This window comes from Periplaneta americana, chromosome 14 (assembly GCF_040183065.1).
Source record: "Periplaneta americana isolate PAMFEO1 chromosome 14, P.americana_PAMFEO1_priV1, whole genome shotgun sequence".
Classification (NCBI taxonomy): Eukaryota; Metazoa; Arthropoda; class Insecta; order Blattodea; family Blattidae; genus Periplaneta; species Periplaneta americana.
Window position 1 is genome coordinate 136,237,952 of NC_091130.1, and position 17,121 is coordinate 136,255,072.

The 17,121-nt window shown below is 34.0% G+C and overlaps 1 protein-coding gene across 7 annotated transcripts in view; it reads right to left on the reverse strand.

Annotated features, from left to right (window-relative positions):
• Window positions 1-17,121, reverse strand: part of LOC138713755 (inactive dipeptidyl peptidase 10-like) — an 883,892-nt gene that overhangs the window by 46,834 nt on the left and 819,937 nt on the right. The gene's annotated exons all lie outside the window — the stretch shown is intronic.

The window sequence follows — 17,121 nt, forward strand, 5'->3', positions numbered from 1 at the left end:
TCGTAAAATAACCAACTAAAATAAAAAAAATGCTTTGTTGCGGATTGTACTTTTCATTCGTTTTGCAATACAAATCATTGGCATATTTATGGGACTGTAGCTTCCTAACCACGATTATTATTAAACTGTTGTTCTTGAACGTGAAGTTCTTGTCAGGATTTTTTGTAGTAGGTCAATGAATATTCTAAAATTGCATGACTGCGAAGTTGAGTTTAATCTCGGATCATGACATAACTTGTCATATTACAGCAAATGGGCTGTACTTTTACTTGACAGTGCAGGCGCCAGCTGCATCTAAACTGTCTAACTGCGGCAAGTTCAGAGCAACGGGAAGGAACTCAGACATATAATTTCCCTTCATTTTTCGACGAAGGAAAAGTGTATTAAATTCTGTCTGTACATTCGCAAATATCTTGCCTACTTTATATATAATTGTGCACTGTTTCTTTTTTGATGTAATAATAATAATAATAATAATAATAATAATAATAATAATAATAATAATAATAATAATAATAATAATAATGGTTTATTTTAACTGGCAGAGTTAAGGCCATTCGGCCTTCTCTTCCACTCAACCAGTATGATAGAAAATTACTACAATGCTATGAATATAACATAATTAATACAATACAATTCAAAGCAATACAATACTACAATAGAAGACAATATAATACATAATTAATATAATACAATTACAATTCCTTTCATCTTCACAACACCAATAAAATAATAATAATAATAATAATAATAATAATAAGAATCATCATCATCATCATCATCATCCTTCACGAATTAGGCCTCTGTAGACCTGTTTCGGCCCCATCTAGCAGTCTTCTTAAAGGTCTTCCTGGTCGACGATGTCCTCTAGGTTTATATTGCATCATAATTTTTGGGATTCTTGAATTTTCCATTCTTCTTACATGATCTAGCCAATTGAATTCGTATCTGCTGATTTTTTCTTCTACTGACTCTACTTCTAATTGTTCTAAAATTTCGTCATTCCTTTTTCGGTCTAAAAGAGTGTATCCTGCTGTCCTCCTCAAAAATTTCATTTCCGTTGCTTTGATTCTGTTCATGTCTTTTTTCTTTAATGACCAAATCTCGCTTCCGTATAACAGGGTGGGTAATGCTAGTGTATTATATATTTTTATTCTTGTAGATTTTTGTACTAATTTAGCTTTTAATGCATTGCTTATTATTCCTAGAATTTGTGTAAATTTGGTAATTTTCTTGTTCACTTCTTTTTCATTTTGATAAGATATTTCACAATTATGACTTGATCATCGGCATAGAGTAAGGTATTTAATGTTAGAGCACTGGTTATTTTGATTCCTGATGTGTAGATTTGGTTCCATTTTAAAATAATTTCATTTATATAAATATTAAATAAAGTTGGTGATAGTGGACAACCTTGTCGAACTCCGTTATTAACTAATTTTCTTTCGGATATACAGTTATTTATTTTGACACTTATTTTGCTGTCTGTGTAGATTTCTATTATATTTTGCAATAGCAAATTTGGAATATTTTTTTCTTGTAACATGTCGAATAAAAGGTCTCTTCGGACTTTATCAAAAGCTTTCACAAAATCAATAAAAGCTATATGGGTTTCTAAATTAAATTCTCTTCTTTTTTCTAACAATAGTTTCATACTAAATAATGGATCTACACATGATCTTCCTTTTCTAAAGCCATTTTGACACTCCAGAAGGAAAGTTTCAGCATGTTTTTTTTAATTTTTCATTTAAAATCCTACTAAATATCTTATAACATGTGTTGAGGATACTAATCCCTCTATAGTTTTCAACATTCTGTTTATCTCCTGTTTTATATATAATATAATATATATAATAATAATAATAATAATAATAATAATAATAATAATAATAACAATAATAGTAATGATAGTCATACCTAAATTAAATTAAATTATTAAACCGATCACAATTATAACTTCAATTTGACTGAGCCCGTAAGAAATCGTTTAGCCTTTTCTTGAAAGTGGTTATTGTCTGGCAGCCCCTTATCTTCTGAGTTAGAGAATTCCATATCTCAGCTTGTTTAGCGTCTGAATGGAATGAAGGTGATAATGCCGGTGAAAAATGAGTCCGGGGTCCAGCACCGATAGTTACCCAGTATTTGCTCATATTGGGTTGAGGAAAACCTCAGAAAAAACATCAACCAGGTAACTTGCTCCGACCGGAAATCGAACCCGGGCCATCTGGTTTTGTGGTCAGACGCGCTAACCGTTACTCCACAGGTGTGTACGATTATAAATATTACACGTAAAAAATAACAAATGTATGATTCTGTGGTTCAGTGTTCTACTAATTAAGGCAAAGTATTAATAGATTATTAATTCTGTGAATATGAATAGAACTGTACGAGAAATGAGAAAAACTGTAAATCTAAACATGTATCTGAAATTGTAGTGTCTGACCATCTAATGAGAATGTAGACAAGGGGTGTGTCTCAAAAGAAACATATAATATAAGGACAGGAAGATAATTTACTTCTATACAACCGAGGATGTGTCACAAAAGTCAGAGTGAATGACATCTAATGAAATTACGCAAGAAAAGATGACTAGGTCGTTATACAATGCGACAGCTGGTAATTAGTGGAAACATCGATAAACATTTGAAGTTTAATTATGCACAGAAAGAATGCAGTCCGTGTGCCTTATCTAAACATTTTTGTTATTATTTTGGTATAAAGCTATACAAAAGAAAATAAACATTGCTTGTATACTATTCTTATCAGACCAGTTGCGGTTCGTGACAATCGAGAAGGCTGGAAATGAGCTAAAATGTAATATCACCTATTACATCACAGTCTGGTATATACAGTCACGAAGGTCAATAAGTAGGGAATATGCATCCATAGATAGTTGCTAACCAGTAGGATCGCTACTATCGCCTCATCACAGACAATGAGAAACAGTACCGGCACAGTCTATTGTTCCTAGTACTCTCAACAACTCAAGCTTCGTGACTGTATATACTAAACTGTGCTATTATTGTCTGGGACCATGGGGATTGTGTATTTATTTTCATTTATTCTTTTATCCGTCTATTTATTTTCTAAGTAGATAAATCAGTAAAACTATTTCTTATTACATTATCATCACTAGAGCCTAGTGTTTGGTCACAACGAACTACAAGTTTAGTGAATACATACCTACGCTCTCCATTTTTTTTGCAATGAATTATGCAGAAAGTAACTAATATTGAGGCCGTGTCTTAAAGCTCAGGTCCATACTACACACTAGTGACTAGCAACTGGGTGACTTGTATACTACACACTAGGGAGCTTTGGACATGTATGCTTGAAACATAGCCTTCTTCATAGACTATTTTTCTAAAAACCATGATATCACGGTGCAGCACTGAATTGAGAAGGCAGTGTCCTAATGAAGTTTCATTACGAGTTATGTGGAGAAATAAGAGATTAATATATTGCAATAATGTTTAAACCATTGTACAGAAGGTACTAACAATGTCAATGTTCAAAGTTAACGAGTTATTCTACACTATATTTACATTATTTCACTTCCAAAGCATTTTCAGATTTCATAACCCCAATTGCTGATCAGGTATCCATGTTTATTTAGTGAACAAGTCAACAATCAAGCAAGCATTTTCGTTTACTAGCTACTACGAACTTTGTTGCTATGTACTATGTAGCTTTGGATCATAACTTCTGACGTCACATCCTGCTCTTTAGACAACAATCTAGTTCACTTCAGCTGAAAATGTAGCTTTGAGACACGGCCTGAGAATGTATAAACTTGTACACTCAGCTGTTTTAAGGAATGATGATTGATTATACTGTACATAAGCAAACCATCTTGTACATGATTATTTATAATTTAAGAAAAAGAAATAGGTCTATATAGTAAATTATAATTGTAATAAAGAAAACAATCAGAACAATCACAACAATAAACAACTATAATCTCTGTTCAACATAAAAACGATAAACTTCACGACTGCGATATTAAGCAGCCATCTTTAAATCCATTAATGACTATATAACTTACATTTTAAAATTTTATGTACGAAAAAATTCTCCTTCAAAGGATAAGCAATTATAATACTTCGGGAAATTTCTTTCAAATTCACAAGAAGTTACTGGTGCATACATAAAAATTGATACATAGATGTGAGTACTGGCATGACACTCGTTTGCTAAAACATCCAAACCTTTACTAATAATCGAGTCAGGTGAGATGGGGTAGATTATGTGTTTATTATGTGGTTGTTTGTTTCAATTTCCTATACAGTTCGCAAAAAAACAGCTTCGATCAGACTAATAAACAATGTTACCATCGGTACTTTTTTTACTATTATTTTCTGCGCTGACTATACCGAATTAGAAGGTCACGTTGTATTCATATCAGCCCATTTTCACAGTATTCCTAAAGCTATCAAGTCACTGAAAGCAACTGATATTTCTTTACAAAAAAACTTCAGATTTCGATAGAACAATCTTCAGTTCAACATCAGTACCGGGAATTGTAGGAGAAAAAGTGAAGGAGAGAGTATCTAATGTTCTTTCCAAAAATCCTGGCTATGATCAATTGAATGAAATTCGAGAAGTTCTCGAAGAAAAAGCTTCTACAAAACCAACAAAATTTTCAGTAAAACAACTCGCGACTTTTGTGCACGCTCCTACTACTTCTTGCGATATAGAACGAAGTTTTTCGCGCTACAAAGCTATGCTGAGAGACAACAGGCGAAGAATGACAACAGAAAACATTCGTTATTGCTTAGTTGTCAACTGTAAGTATAAATAACGTTAATGAAGTATTCAACAACGAATAACCTTCAACATTCATGGACTAAATGTAAGTTGCCTAGAATCTATTATTTTGTCAAAATAAGCTTGAATTGAATCAGCATATTTTGTCACATATTTATGCTATTTTTAGGGAATAAATGCATACATATTCATCAAGTTTTTAGGGCATGAACTTCCGATCCCTGATCATGTTTTAGGGTTAATAATAACAATTTTCCCCTTAAGAATAATTTAGCGTATTGATTTTAGTAAATTTTATAAAAGAAAAGGAAAACTCTCAGTTTTCCCAACTACCTCATTGGACAAAGAATAACACACATAACAAAAAATTGAGTTAGAAGGGGGCAAAACAGGAAAGATCAGAAAAGAGAATAGTACATTATGCAACGAGCCTATAATGGTAGTAATTAAGACGCGAGTGTGTTTATGAAACGAGCGCAAGCGAGTTTCATAATTTTCATGAGCGTCTTAATTACCATTATAGGCAAGTTTCATACGACTTCTTATGCTCGACCATATTTTTAACTTGAAATTGTTCGTAAGTATTCATGTTATTCTTATCTGACTGGGGAGCGGAACTGACCTTGTGCAATATCTCGTAAATTGTGAGATGTGCGCAGACGCGAAAGTATTGATTTTTTCCGAGAAACAAATGTCACTGACCTTGATATAATCTAGAGAGTAAAATAAACATTAATCTTGATATAACCTTAAAATTGATTTAGACATTGAAAAACGAGATGACAAATTGAATTTATTTGAATATTATTTACAATTAACGCTAATTATTATAGTAACAGAACATAACCTTCTGCGACAGTATTGGATTTCCACCTCCGTGACGTTTCGCTAGCTGTCTTCCGATTGCATATCCGAGAATAATCGTTACTTGCGCTTTAATATTGCTACAATGGTGTTTTCTGATTGGTGGAACATCTGAACTTTAATGAATAGTGTACTTTAATGAGGTCCATTAAAGGGCTGCTACCAGGTGTATAATTACTACATTTCGGCATGGTCGAGCATAAACATAGTAAACGAACAGAAAATTGAATTAAGGACAGAATAGATAACAAAAAATAAATAGAGTAAACAGACAATTAATGTTCTTCTTGTTAGGACACAAAGTAAATGACAGACATGCATCAGCCCTATGCGGAGCAGGGGAACAGGGAGAAGACAAGGAATACAACGGGAATACAAGAAGAACAAGGGAAATACAAGAATAAAGGGAAATGCAAGGATAACAAAGAGAATAGAAGAGCAACTAGGATAATACAATGAGAACAAAGTCAATAAAATTAAAACAAAGAGAAGAGACAGAGAACAGAGGTAATACATGAAGAACTAGGGGAAGATAAGGGATATAAAGGGAAGATAAGAAGAACAAAGAGACACAAGGATAACAAGGGGAATACAATAGGAAAACGTAGTTCTATGCTCACGTAAAAATATACGGCAGGGTAATGATTTTAACCTGTTTTTTTTTTCGGTTCGTGATGATGGTTACGATGGTGATGAGGATGAAATTAATACACACAAATACTAGTTACTGAAATGGAACTAAAAATCTTTTTATATAAATATTCTGGAATTACCAAATTCCCCTCTATCTTCCTGCCCTCTGCTCTGCCGTGTTTGTTTTAATACGTTACCTCTGCTATATCCTAAAAGGTGATGCATTCTTCCGTCCGTCCGCATAATTGAATTAATAATCGGGTGGGAATGAGGTCGCACAGATTTGAGGTTAGTGTGCAGGAAGCGTCTACGTGTTATACGAGTGCCGTAATAGTCCGCCAGCGATCGAGTGGGCGTAGTGGACCCGACCGGATATGGCTTCCCTGTGCGTCCCGGGGGAAGGGAGAGGGAGAAGCTGTCCCTCGACATATGCGTCGACCCTTCCCAGCGGTACTGCTCTGGCTGGTCGCATACATCTTTTCGCGATATGAAAAATTTCAAATTTTCAAAATCAAAATCATGCAGATATTTAATTTTATAACTGTAAGTCATTTTCTTGTAATATCTCTTTAGTTTGTAACTGCAAGCAATTTCTTATCTTATTTTTTTTATTTTATTGGGTTATTTTACGACGCTGTATCAACATCTAGGTTATTTAGCGTCTGAATGAGATGAAGGTGATAATGCCGGTGAAATGAGTCCGGGGTCCAGCACCGAAAGTTACCCAGCATTTGCTCGTATTGGGTTGAGGAAAAACCCCGGAAAAAACCTCAACCAAGTAACTTGCCCCGACCGGGAGTCGAACCCGGGCCACCTGGTTTCGCGGCCAGACGCACTGTCCGTTACTCCACAGGTGTGGACTTAATTTCTTGTCTTATCTATTTACTACAGATGTCTGTAATAGATGGAGGTTCTCCCCTATCTGTCACACTTTCCTCACAGTCTAGTATATACAGTCACGAAGCTTAATACTTCCTAAATATGCAAACAAAAACAGTTGAAATATGCATCAATAGATAGTTGCTCACCACCAGGATCGCAACTATCACCTCGTCACAGACTCTTTCCCTAGCAGACCATAAAATGTATTGTACTTTCGATATCGTGTTCTTTTGAAAAAATTAACACCTTCCTTCCACTATTGAAATATGAAATACATAAGGTTTATACATCATTTTCATAAAATATATATTATATTCTATAAACTCACCTTCCTGGATCTTTCGGAAGGATAACTCTAATCTATTTTTCTTACAATTTATAGTACTACAAAGGTCTTCTTGTCACATATTATTATTCAAATTATTGTATTTTAGCCATTTACAGTTATTACAACCGATAACGAACTTTTCACAAAAATGCGAAATATGGCACAGTCAATGCTTTTTCGATCTAGACCAGGCCGTAATGTTTGTTCGGGTTTTCTATTTCAGTGCATGGAGCTCAGTGAAATATTATAACTTTATTGCTTATCATTGCTAAGCTTTATTTAGTGTAATGTGTTATAGGTTCCGTTTACTTCTTGTTGCATAATACAGTACGTTGCAGAAATAATTACAAAACTGTGTTATTTTAATGTGAAGAGAATTTTACATGTTAACATAATCTGTTTGCGTCAACATTTCAAGTTTAGAATGGAAGCTATTTTGAGGTTTAATAAAAAAGAATTTATATTGTGATTTCAATTTAGCACATCTACCTTCCTTAATTTCAGACAAAACATTTACCATACCACTCCTATGAAATTAGTGTACGTACAATAAAATTGTGTTATTTCATCTCTTAAGTAGTAGATAAATACAGTAATTCAGTACTCAGTTTTAGTATTAAAATACAGACAAATTGAATGTCCGGGTTATAATACATGACATTATGCTTAATTATAATGTAAGATTGCGAATTTAGGAATATAAGTTAAATATAGTAAACATAACCTATAATTTTCATATGAATGGCAAAGTATTGGAGATCACTAAATTTAGACAGAAAGGGACAACTGGTACAGTAAACATAACCTATAATTTCAACGTATCTAAATATCCGTGCGGTGCAATTGAAAATTATTGAATCGTGCATAAATGAATGTACAAGAATTTCGCAATATTAAATCGAAATAAAGGCAGGTATTACACATACGAACAACGTAATTTTCACACCATAAATAATATTACATCTTAACTCGCAAGTGATTTATGTCTGAAGTGTCTCATAATCATTGTTTTAAATTTTATTAATGGAATTACACTACATTTTAGAGAAATATATGTTACTGTTTATGCATTCCAACTAATTTATATGGTTGAAACGCCGCCCTTCGTGATCGGGTTAAGCGAGATACATGGTCTGCCTTACGGCCTGTATTAGATCACGATGGCTGTGGCACAGTCTATTGTTCCTAGTACTCACAGCGCTCCAAGCGGCTAGCAACTATCGCGAAATTTGCAAAAAAATCACCCCAAGCTTCGTGACTGTATATAGTAGACTGTGCTTTCCTGTGCATCTCTACTAATAAAGAATCGTTTCGAAGAGGAAAATTTGAAATGCCACGGTTCAATTTTTTCGGCATATATTTTTAAAGAAAAAAATGTAAATAATTTTTTAAATCGTAAAAATATATATATTTTTTATATAGCAGAAGGACAATGTTTTATACATACTGATTTTCATTATTGTACAAGATACAGTAATGGAGGGAAAAAATGTTGAATATTTCCAAAAAGTTACTGCTGTAAGCTGTACCTAACCCCTTGGGATGAAAGTAAAATTCTTTCGATTTTTGTTTTAAATTGGCCGAGCATATTGGGAATTAAATCAATGGATTTTCCAAAACACGCTAAGAAATGTTTCTAATAAAACAATTTTTATATCGAAAAGGAAGCAAAAATGAGCAAAATTAGATTAAACTTTTTTATTTAAAATATATAAAAGAATAACCCCCTAAAATTAATGACATTACTGACGGTCATTCTGTATAAGTCTAGTTTACAGCAGGCAAAGCGTAAGAAAGAAATCGGCATCAACATAAGATGGAAGAGTTACTGAAACTTAACACCGCAAAGTGGAATAGAAATGGAGCACAAGGTAGAAAAAAACTGCAAGGGCAGCAGCATAACCTCCCCATCTCAAAAGTGATATTTATACCAGAGCTTTCAGCACTCAGCAGCTGCAGGGTGGAGGGGGCGGTAATAGGTCGAATGTTGGCGAATGGTACGAACCCCTGAAGTCGCTGCAACTCTTGTTAAAAAAAGTTCCTTCCAATATTGCATGGCAGCCAGTCATTCTCTGCTGTGTGTTTCACCTTCTTGTGGGAAGGATGAGAAAGAATGCTAACTCTCTGAGGTAGAGCAAAGATTTCGTTGTAGTTATGCAGTTCTGATAATATAAAGCAAAATGTAATGACATTCCTTATTTGTCTTGCTTGCTACTCCGTTACATATTTTAGACTGAAAGTTGCAACTTCATTCCTTCCTGCTAACATTTTAAACATTGTATACAATCCTGTGTTCTCTTTGGCGCGGTCGTATGACCTACTTTAAATGTTTTTCATCTTGAGAGAATTTACAGAAGAATCAAAACGTCGAATAGCAGCATCCCCAACAACTAACAAGTTTCTATTTACAATATATTGTACTACTTCAGCTGTCTTTGTATTTCATAATGGGAACCACGTTATGAATTGAAGGTTTTTTTGGAAAAAAAAAAAAAACAACAACCATACTCAAAAAACATAAATTTTCAGGAGAAACAAAAAACTATCTGGCATGGGTGTTGACGCTTCAAGTATGAAATTCATGCAATTTCTTAAGATATTTAGAAACTTGGGAAAACTGAATTATATGTACCTATAACCCTATATGTAACAGATAACTCATCGCTATGTTAAAATCGGCAGCACTTTCAAGAGAACAACCGCCAGGATCGCCACCCGTCCGCCGTAAACGAACACGAGATGGCAGTACAGTCGCTAATGCAATTCAAATGGGAATTATGACGTGACTCCTTATGTAACAACTAGATGGCAGCGTAGTAAACCTGACAAAAGTTGTTAACCGCAAAGCCTATAAGCCCGACATATCTGCTACATATATGATCTAGGGTTTAATATAGCTATTCCTTTGTTTTTTAGAACTCTGAACATGTATTTATATTAGGCGATTGTCGAGATGGCCATGACTAGATCACGATAACCACGTGACTCCGAATCGTGCCGCAGCCTGTCTTTCTCGTTAGCCACGCTTTCAAACATGTAACGTCACTTGTGTCATTGCCGTGTCTGTCATTGCTTAGGAACGACGAGTAGGAATTGACGCCACACTATAACAATGAGAGAGTCCATTTGGGCAAGGGGAGTATGGAGGTAAACAGAAGAATCCGTTTATTATGCATTATTAAAGTGAACTAACATATAAATTGAACGAACTCATCAAGCTTGCGAATGTAGGTATAGGTACGTAGAATCTGCCTAATCATAAGAACACACCGAGATAAGCGTTTAACGCAATTATAGATATTTTGTGAATCCTCTTTCAATTTTTTTTATTTATCGACGCTGTATAAAATACTTGATTAATTTGCGTCGATTAAATTGGTGACAGCAAGATGGTATTTCGCGAGATGAGACCGAGGATTAGTTATGTTATTACCTGACATTCACCTTAGAGTTTCGGAAAACCTCTGAAAAAATAATCAGTCCAAACTGGAATTGAACCCACGACCGAGCGCAGCTCAGTATCAGCACACAAACTCACTAAATGCCCGACTTCGAGACATCGCACCGTGTACAATAATGCAAATCTAGCTGGACAAAATTAATAACTTATCTGCATTCTAACGAATTGTCATGAAACTTTGTACAGACCTTATAGGTAGCACATATTTTTTGTCTACAAACTCTGACTACGTTTACGTAAGAGGAATTAACCGTTTATAGGGGTGGTTTTAGGCAAAAACAATAACTTCTCTCATATCTAACAACTTCTGTACAATGTTTCATGAAACATATCTGTTGGATAAGAAAGATGTTATTAATTCTGTCTAAAAGCACCCGCTATAAAGGTGTAGTTTTTCTTGTGCAAACGTAATCAGGGTTTGTATACAAAACATAATGTGTGCCACCTGTAATGTATGTACAAAGTTTCATAACAATTCGTTAAAATGCAGAGAAGTTATTAATTTTGTCCAGCTAGTGATTTGCGTTCTGATTCACTGTGCATTTGTTAAGGTTAGATAAGAATGTTCCAATGTATTTTTAACCTGATATTCGATGTCACGTAAATAATTTGCAGGACTAAAACACTCACACAGTGATTAAAAACGTCTTTATTCCATGATTATTTTCTACTGTTAAGCCAAACGAGGAACAGATACCGTATGCGCCACCGCTGAAAAAAAAATACTGATAAATGCGCAAGAACGCGCAAATTTTAAAACAAGTATTCAAAACTCTAAATGATGCTGTATTAAATAGTAAAGCAGCCGTGGCGAAAATGCGATCGTGCGCCGAGCCACTGTGTAACCTGCAACGTGCATAGCACCTATGGAAGGAGGCGGACACCCGAAGGGGAAGTGAAGCAACTGTCTGACTTATTAACGGATTTTCACTTTCCTTACATCAAGCACTCAAATATTTTATACAGTATAAGGTTACAAACTAATGTTTAGTACGAATAACAAGAAAGAAATGAATAAGAAAACATAGGACACATCACAACCTAAAATTAACTGTCTTCAGAATGTCTCTGCGACAGAGTTTCAAAATCAGGAATTATGTCACTTACTGCCAGTGAAGTTGATCACGACGGTATTTGTGTGCGAGTCGTGATCTAAATTTGGTTTTTACTATTTTCATTGTTGAAAATAATTTTTCACAAACATAAGTTGTAGCGAAAATGGCTTCAATAGAGCAAGCGAAAAAACGAAGCTACAGATATTTATTTTTTGGCAAAGATTTGAAAAGTTCAACATTTGTCAAGTCCTTACATCTAGCTTTCATTTAACATCACATTGTAAATCTGTGAGTTTAAATTGAAGATCTAACCGTATTATTCGTATATCTGCTGAAAAAGGATCTTCGTAAGAGATAATAATAATAATAATAATAATAATAATAATAATAATAATAACAATAATAATAATAACAACACTTAACCTTTTAATGTTTCATTAGTAACATGTAGTATAATGCCGTTTTAAGTTATACAACCGTTTCCTCGTAATACTTGTGAACAAATCATACATTTAATATTCTCATCGTATTGGCAGCAAAAAAATGCGTCCTCCTATCCTACTTGAAACTTCCGTTTTTGTAGAGGTTCATGGTTTCGAGAGAGACATTGCGACGATACGCCACTCGCAGGTCAGAGAAAAATACAAATGGAACGGAGTTTGACTCCAGAGTGAGAGGGTGGGGGTTGGGGAAGGCAGGAAGCAAGAGAAATGCATAGCTACCAATGCGAGCCACAATGTGCTCGCGAGTCACCTTTTCGCCACGGCTGTAGTAAAGGAATTGTTGTAACCGAACGCGACCGGCTATACTAAAATTCACATTATATTTGGAGAACATAAAAATATATATTTTTTCAATTGTAATATTTAAACCGTACTGTAAGGAGGAAAATACTTTACAAACTTGTAATTGAAGTTACATTAGTAAGAACGTACCTATCTGAACAGATTCCATGTCTTACAACACAATTAAGTCACTTACAATTGGCTTTTTTTTTTTCACGTATGTAGTAAACTTCTCTGTCTACGACTGAACCGGAGCGAGAAGTGTTAGGAAGAACTTACTGTTCATACCTTTCTAAATATAACTTGCCGCTGATAAATCAGTAATAGTAATATGCGTTACAAGAGCGGTATTTTGAAGTTTTCATGTTCGAGGAAAAGTTTGAAAAAGCGAAACGTAGTTGAGCTTTTTTAATTTCCGAGAATTGAAAGAAAACATACCGCTCGTGTATCGTACATTATTTTGTGCGAAGATCGTTTATTACATACCTGAAAGAGGAATTTCTAATTAGCCTAGTTGCAATGAAATCTCCATCTTGGTTTCTGTTCAATGACGGCAAATTTGCAAAACAAAAATATCTATCTTCAACATTGTTGCTTTAAAATGTTTTGTGTTTACTATACTCCAGCAAGCCGTGATATACGTCTGTCTTTTTTTCCCCCCAGTCTATGATGAGTCTGGAATCTTGTTGATATTTTCACTGCTTCCTTAATGTTACTTGCATCACGAATGCAGTAACTTTAGTGGAGTTGTAGAGTTTACTTAATTTTTGCAAATATTTAAAAACAATTAATTAACAGTGCAATTTAGGTGAAATTTCAGTGGTAAGTTTCCAATTTATAATTATTACTATATTGAACGTCTCTAAAAATAATATGTTAAAATCCTAAAGCAGTAAAATCAATATGTCACTTAAGCGGTAAGAAGAGGGAAATTGTTATGTGTGTTAGGTTGGGAATGCAGAATGTGGAATTTTACACTTTCCGCGGATCGGTTTTGTGCGGAAACCAAGCAAATACGCACGATCTCACACAAAAGCTATTACAACATTTTTCAAATGATAAAGACCATGAATTCATATTCACCTATGCCTAACTAAACAAGTCGAAATTTGATTTTTGCTCACCTAGATTGGGAAAATTGTACACTGTGCGCCGATTGCAGTATAACAGGTTTTGTTTTGTATAAAAACAATCATTGCCAGCATGAAGCCTTCGTGGATTTCAGTTTTTGTAAGAAGTCTGTAATTCAGATGACGGGCCACTAGGCACCAAATAGAAGCACACAGAGTAACTTGCAAGCCAGAACAATGTTACACCTCATGAAACTTTATTTAAAAATGTTCCCCGATTCCTTACAACAGCATCGTAGTTAGTGGATATATTTCATTTACAGAATGACCGCAGATATTGCACCTCCGGGCGTTCCTATTGTTTTCCCAAGGGAAACGGGCTAAAGCAGGGCGTTCGAAATGTAGAGCCAACAAGTTGTTGAGCTCGTTATATCTGGCGCAATCTGACAATTCAGTTTTATTAACAATACCCAGGCTTTTTTTTTTATTGAAGTGAAATATGGGAAAAATTCGTTCTGTTTCTATGTTATTTACTTTTCATTCCTAACAGGAGTATTTTCTGAATAAATAATGTGTTTTAAAATTCAGAAGAATCCCGTTTGTGTGTAATGAAAGGGGTAAAGGTTCTCTGGAATGTTGAAAATGTTAATATTGCTGACGAGCAAAGCTGTTACTTGTCTTTAAGAATGCTGACTGAAATTATATAAAATATATTGCATTTTCGTTTATTTTATTTCAGGACATTTGTAATGCACAAAATCTCTTTAAAACTAGAGCAGTTATTCAGAGATGACGAGATTATGATGTAGTGTTTATGGACAAATTAAGGAATGAAAATAGCAGAGGAAAATGGTTTTTAAGTTTAGAAAACTCACAGATATAAGGCGACGAAGGGAAAGATGACGGGGTGAACTGTTCTCCTGGTAAGGACTAGATGTAGTTTCATTTAAAAAATAAAAGTACTGTACAATAATTATTTTCAAGTCCATTTAGATTTTGGTACCAAGAGCCGATTTCACCAACATGTTACTAATCCACAATTAACTAATTGTAATTTAGCTTAAATGCGGAAGTTAGGTCATATTTAATTCGTTTGCATTTCATCAAACTAATACGCATTTAAAATGAAGCCAATTAATTTAATTCCCAATTAAATCATAACGGCCTTCGGAATCATAGTAAAATCACAGTCTAGTATATACAGTCATGAAGCTCAATACGTAGGGAATATGCATCCATAGATAGTTGCTAACCACTAGGATCGCTACTATCGCCTCATCACAGACAATGCGAAACAGAACCGGCACAGTCTATTGTTCCTAGTACCCAACAACAACTCAAGCTTCGTAACTGTATAAAATCATAATTCCGAAGGCCATGTGCCTTGTTAATGTAAGCAGTGGCTTACATAGTGAGTTCATTTGTTATATTACGACAATAGAATGTCACCAAAAACAGAGGTAACTTCAAAACATCTTAAAAATCGTCGAAAAGAAAAGGATGGGCAGACTTTAGAATAAAAAAAGAAAGGTTGGGAATAAGTAGAAAGAGGTTTCAATGCAAGAAAATCTCATCTCAGTATCTTCAGCAATAATGAAGACAAAACGGGATAATATGAAAGTAGAAGGAGATATGCAACAAGCAGAATGGAAGGACTTAAAGATTTACGCTATTCCAATGTCTTCAAATGTAATATTAGGCTTAAATGTTATTCATATTACGAGTACTTTAGATGCCGTATTTTAGGCAATGGAAGATTGATTAAACGTTTCTTCAATAAATGTGTCATTTAAATAGTATTATGAAGTACTTAACTATAATTTGGAAACGCTAAATTACCTTCTGTACTAGTACTATTCAAAATATAAAAAACTTATGTTTTGCTTAGCCTAAACCGCATTTGCAAATCTTTTTCGTCCATTGTATTAAAATAATCTTCTCTTTCGGAAATCATCATTGACCGTAGTGGTAAGAAAAAATCATTTCCATATTATAAAGTCCATCTTTGTCCTCGCCATGATGAAAATTATTGTCGTTAATGCAGGATTAATTATTTAAATGACCAAATATTGACCAATTAACTTAAATGTAGTTTATTGAGAGCCTAAAGCCCAAATTATGTTGGCGAAATGCATTGTCCCTTTAATTGTCAATTAAAAAGACTTTTGGCCAGTTTGTCCAAGTAATGTTTAATTTTGCTTAACGAATGTTAAATTAACAGTCTGTTTATTTTAATACATTGTTAATGTATTTTCCATTTGTTCAACATAATTTTGTTTAAGATAACCAACACTTAACTATAACGTCTGTTAGCACTATTTTAACTACTCAACAGCAGTTGGTAATGATTCTACACATGTAAGACAATTTTTGATTGGCTAAAATTAATCTTTAAATTCTATATTATAGAGTGAGTCATGAAATTTGCATAAAATGACAACCTGTTATAGTAGGCCACGCTCCATAAACAAACAGTTGACAAATGAAAGTTGTAGGCGACATGTTGAATAATAATTACAAAGTAAGGTTATGGATACGAAATACGAAAGAAATAAAATAACACTGATGTATTTAAACAGTCCAAAGTATTTTTAAATGTTATATTACCAGTCATATGCTAAACATTCCCTACAGAGAGACACAAAATATTAATTTCGCAACTTCTGTTCGAACAGCTGTGGAGACATCGGCCATATTTAACTAACTGTTAAACGAGCTAACTGCCCGAAATCCTACATTTAAAATTAACAGGCTGTTAACAATCTGTTAAACCAAACTGGTGTTGAAAACATACATGGCCGGTTTTTCCAGGTATTGTTAGAAAATTTAACGACTGTTAAACTCTAAACAGTTTGTCAATTAATAAAATTGTATGTTTTCAACACCAGTTTGGTTAACAGATTTTTAACAATTTGTTAATTTTAAATGTAGGATTTCTGGCATTTAACTCGTTTAACAGTTAGTTAAATATGGCCGATGTCTTCACAGCTGTTCGAACAGAAGTTGCGAAATTAATATTTTGTTTCTCTCTGTAGGGAATGTTTAGCATATGACTGGTAATATAACATTTAAAAAATACTTTGGACTGTTTAAATACATCAGTGTTATTTTATTTCTTTCGTATTTCGTATCCATAATAGCAATGAGGAAATATAAGCTTACTTTGTAATTATCATTCAGCACGTCACCTACAACTTTCATTTGTCAACTGTTTATTTATGGAGCGTGGCCTACTATAACAGGTTGTCATTTTATGCAAGTTTCATGACTCACTCTA